We start from the raw sequence: 5,315 nt of genomic DNA on the forward strand, positions 1-5,315 counted from the left end.
AGTGCGATTGAATGAGTATCGCTTGAAATAAGATTTTATTTTCCCTATTCATTGCAGTAATGGAAATTTGCGTGCCTTCAAATGTTCTTTCTTTACGGAGTTTGCCGGTTTGGTGCTCACCGAAACGCGTTGCGTTCATTTCAGTTGGCACGCTGGCCATCACAGTTCTGCTTCAGACTTTAGCAGCATCGGGTACAGGCGACGTGCAGCTGCGTTCCTGCCTGGAAGGTGTCGTCGTCAGTTAGACCTGGAAGCTCAAACGGGAGCGGGATGTGAAGTATTTCGGCGATTATCGAAAAATCTTTTAAGACTTGTGCCATCGTCGTCTCTAATGTCTTTTTTGGCTAACGCGCCAAGAATACAAATGGCGATGCGTTATTTGGGTAAGCGCTTCTACGCTCACAAGGTGGAAGAAGACAGAACGATGGCGGAAAGAGACGTTGATCACAGGTAAATTTGATAGCATGAGCAAATTTTCTGTACAGTTCAGGTTCTGTTTTGTCAAATCTGCTTTCTGTCCGAAATGTTGCGTAGATTGTCTTTAGGTCCATCACCATGTGGAAATGAAAACAGGTTTGCAAATCAATAGCGTGAGCACGCGTTCCACCTCGCACAAAGCGAGCAATAAATTATCTCCCCGTCGGGGAATTGAACCCCGGTCTCCCGCGTGACAGGCGGGGATACTCACCACTATACTAACGAGGAGAGGGCGATGGGCTTTTTTCCAAAGGACCTAGTGATATTCCAATTTGGAGTGAGATTTTCATTTTGAAGTGATAGTTACGCAGTTTGCCTGCACAATGCAAACAATTAACTTCCACCGGTTTAAACGGGATGCAACTTCTTTCTTGAAACTCGCTACATGGCGTCAGATGTTCCCGTTTCCCAGAGGCACAGATGATTCTTCCTCGCTGTTTCCCTCATTTTGTCACTCGCACTGTCTCGCAAAGAATTCGCAAGGAATTCCAGTCGTCCATCTGCTTCAGACGCCCATCTCCTGCAGCCACACTCCCCGCTCCATTTCGGTATTTCACAGAAACCAAGTCATAGTATCAGATACAAGACTTCACATGTAACTGGTAAAGAAAGACGTGTCTTTATTCATTTCCACTCAGCAACGTAAGTAAATTTGTCAGATATAATGTTTACAAATCTCCGGATGTCGCTGTCTTCATGGTAAGTCGTTCTCGGTCCCTCTTCAGAGATAAAGGCTTACAGCAGCTGCAGAATTCACGGACGGAAGCGGAGCAATGCAAAATGAAAAAAAAAATATTGAATTCTCATGGTCAGTTTTCAGCACAGAAATAAAACAAGGCGCTCGATCGAAGGGTTAAAAATCCCGAAATGCTTGAACCCTGTCGTTGCAGACGTGTGGACCAGAAGAAGGGGGTGATGTCAGGGCCACAGAGGCTACATGTAAGTAGCATTTTTTGAGACAGTTGTATCGGAGACTATTGATAGGATTTTCACAAGGTTGTTTTCATTTCAGACTGAATGTTAACTTCCGAAAGAGGAGTGCAGAAATGCGGTGAGGAGAGCCTGCGTACGGCAAGTTATGCAAATATGTTCGAACAAAGCTGGAAAATGAACGTTTTGAAGAAGTGCCCCACGGACTCGTAAAGTAAACCACTTCTTTCCTTCCACAGATGCTTTCAGGCTCGCTGATTATTTTCCAACTATTTGGGTTTCAGTCGAAATTGACCGGTTTTCTCGACCGGTCTTCATTTTTGACATCTGCGCTTCACATTTGGGACAGACCCTCCTAGTTGGGAGGAACAAGCCATTCATAACTTGAGCTGCTGGCAAAGCTGAAATCGAATAGTTTATTTCAGCATCAAGCACAGTGTATTCTGAAGAGGTTATAGAGCAGCGTTCAAAATCCAGGCACATTTTGGTGGTCAGAACTTCAGTTGAAGAAGGGTCATTTACCAGGCGGCAAAGGTTTGATGCGTTGCTGACAGAACCAGGGGCTTTTTGCCGAAACCTTGTTTTTACACGATTACCTTGGTCTTTAGAGGAAACCGCATGCAAGGTTGCTGCTTTTTTCGCCTTGATTTTTTATGTGCTGAAGGGAAGTGCACAGATACCATAAGTAATGTACAAATTCAGGAATGACGTGAACGAAGGGTGGAGCGCGATTAATTGAGTATCTCTTGAAATAAGATTTTATTTTTCTTATTTGTTGCATTTAATGGACATTTCTGTGCCTTCAAATGCTATTTCTTTACTGAGTTTGCTACATAGGAGCTCACCGAAACGCATTGTGTATATTTCAGTTGACACTCTGGCCGTGACAAGCCTATTTCAGGCCTAAGCAGCATCTGGTACAGGCGCCGTACCTGCCTAGAAGGTGTAGTCCTCAGTTAGCCCTGGATTATCAATCGTGAGCGGGATGTGAAGTATGTCCGGATCAGTGATTATTGCAAAATCTTTTAAAACTTGTACTGCCGCCATCTCTAAAAGTCTTTTTTTTAATTAAAGTGCCCTGGATATACAGGGAGATGCGTTATTTTGGGTAAACGTTCCGACACTCAGAAGGTGGAAGAAGACAGAATGATGGCGGAAATTGCCGGTGATCACAGGTAATATTGAGAACCAGAACTGTCCAGAAATTTGCTCATGGTCCATCTTTTCAAATCTGCCTTCTGTCCAAGGGGCTGTGCAGATACCCTTTCGGTCGATCACCATGTGGAAATGTAAACCGGTTTGCGAATCAATAGGGTGAGCTCGCATTGCACCTCGCACAACGCGAGCAAAGACTTGTCTCTCCGTCGGTGAATTGAACCGCGGTCTCCCGTGTGGAAGCTGGGATAGTCCCCAATACACGAAGGAAAACAGGCCTGCCGCTGCATTCCACAGGACTCAATGAGATTCCACTTTGCCGTTGGATTTCCATTTTCTAGCAACATTTACCCAGGCTGCCTGCATAGATCTGAATATTAAGACAATAGATTAGGATGTTACAACAATGTATTTGAATTTGAGAACAACAGTATGAAATGTTGCAACAATGCATTCGAATCTGAGAACAATCGATTTGTATGTTGCAAAACTTCATCTGAATCTGAGATCAATTGGTTTGAATGCTACCACAATGCAGTCGATCTGGGAATAAAGTTGAATGTTCAAACAAGGGACAGCGGATTATCTTACATATTCAACCTTATTTCTGCAGATGATTAGTCGATAACTAAGCCGAACGGATCCATTTCGGACTAGTTTTTAATTACATGTCTTAGTTATCGTGGCTATTGTTTGTGGCCCAGTAAGAAACTCTACTCAGTGAGTAATTGTATGGACGATGTTAGACGCTGTTACTCTTGTAGCCATTTAATCTGCCCTGTTTTGTCTTTTTTCCTGAAACTCTGCCTTCAGTTATTAACTCGACATCTCATTCTAAACTTACTGATGATCTCGTTAGCTCGCTTTCCCACCATAGCTTTGGCGTATTTCCCGTTAAATCATTATATCCAGATGCTATATCTGAAAGCCATGATTCATTGCCTTACAGTCTGTGATGCTGAAGTTTGGGAAATGGCGAGCATATTCCTCATTTCTAAGCAATAAGGGTTCCTGAACCAGTGCCTGGTCAATATCCGATGCTGAACCAGACAGGTCAGAACCTCTGCCAGCTACTTGACCCTGATTTACAGGCGCCTCCATATCATCAAATTCACCCAGTGCTTTTCACTCGATCCCCAACATTATATCAGAACATTTACTCCCGATCATCTGCTGCGCAAGGCCTCATCTGTCCTTTTGGGAAATCAAAGCTCAACGGTTCTAATTATTTTCCTCGTAACATCCAGTTACAAATCTGTATGGTCAAAACTCATCTAAAAACCTGCTGCCTATATCCGAAATCTCACGAAACCTCATTCATCAATCCGCCTTGTGCTCACTGACCTCTTTCGCTCTGGCAACAACTTAGATTTAAAGTTTATATTACTGTTATCAAATTCGACCATGTCGGCACGATTACGAACATATGAACACAGAAAATATGAGCAGACGTAGGTTATTTCGCCCATCGAGACTTCTCCAACTTTCATTAAGTTCTTGGATAATCTGTTATACTCGAGTTCCAAAATCCCAACCAACACCATAACCTTTGATTCACTTTCCTTGCTAAAATATATTGACCCCTATCTTAACAATATTCAGTGATCGAGCCTCCACCGCCTTCTAAGTCAGAGAGTTCCAAAGTTTTGTAAACCTCGAGGAGAAACAAACAAAAAAATAACACAAACTGATAAACTCTGTCCTAAAAGGGCAAACCTTTTTTTTAAATAAATGTCTCCAAATGCAGGGCTCACCCAAAACATGAAATATGGTTTCCCACCGCCTTGTCAAAAGCTTTCAGGTACGCATACACTTCAATTATTTCACCCTGCCCTCCTCTAAAATGCTGTACAGGCAAGTCCCATCTTCCTAACCTTTCCTCACAACACACCCCATTCATTCCCGGTGACAACCTACTGAGCCTTCTCTGAAGGGCCTTCATGAATTCACATCCTCCCATACAAATGGAATTCAAAACGAGACATAATATTCCAGATTTCCTGTTTTCCATACCCCTGCCTTCTTGAATAGTGAAGTTATTGTCGTGCTCCCAGTGGAATGGAACGTTTCCAGAAACTAGGGAACATGGGAATTTTAACAATAATACATTTACTGCCTCATTAGTCACCTCTTTTATGATCCGAGGGTGATGTTCCTGAGGACCCTGAGACGTGTCTGCCTGCAGCTCCAAAAGTGTGTTCACGACCTCTTTCCTAGTGATTGCAATTTCACTAAGTTTCGGTTTCCCTTTCCTCTGTTGCTTCATAGCTGATACGGAAACATTTGTGTTCCTTGTGTGCTGAATACAGAACTAAAATATGCCTTCATTTCTTTCGTCATTTCCTTATTAGCTAATATTGACTCTGTTTTTTAACTCAGAATGGGAGTATCACTCCCTTTACTTACTCTTTTCCTTTCGGAAATATCTGTTGAAAGTGTTTTTATCCGTTTTACATTTCTAACTCCCCTAATACTCTAATTTCTTATTTCAGATTATCATTTAGTCATTCCTTGGTGTTCCTTTTAATCTGGCCAATCATCTGACCAGGCAGCAAATATTGCACGGTCTATTGCGCTTTCCATCAGCTGGATGCTTTCCCTAACTTTTTTAGTTATCCGTGGATGGTGGATCCTCCCTTAAGATTCTTCCTTCATAGCAGGGATATACTTATTCTGAGTATTCAGAAATGCCTCAATAACTGTCAGCCACTGCTTCTCCTTTGATCTATCCACTAGCCTAATATCCCCATTCA

General features: G+C 42.6%; 1 non-coding gene across 1 annotated transcript; it reads right to left on the reverse strand.

Moving 5' to 3' along the window:
* Positions 1–633: 633 nt before the first annotated feature.
* Positions 634–705, reverse strand: trnad-guc. The gene has a single exon. It is a non-coding gene; the product is annotated as a tRNA-Asp (tRNA).
* Positions 706–5,315: the final 4,610 nt, after the last annotated feature.

Source organism: Carcharodon carcharias (assembly GCF_017639515.1).
Source record: "Carcharodon carcharias isolate sCarCar2 chromosome 18 unlocalized genomic scaffold, sCarCar2.pri SUPER_18_unloc_1, whole genome shotgun sequence".
NCBI classification, from domain to species: domain Eukaryota; kingdom Metazoa; phylum Chordata; class Chondrichthyes; order Lamniformes; family Lamnidae; genus Carcharodon; species Carcharodon carcharias.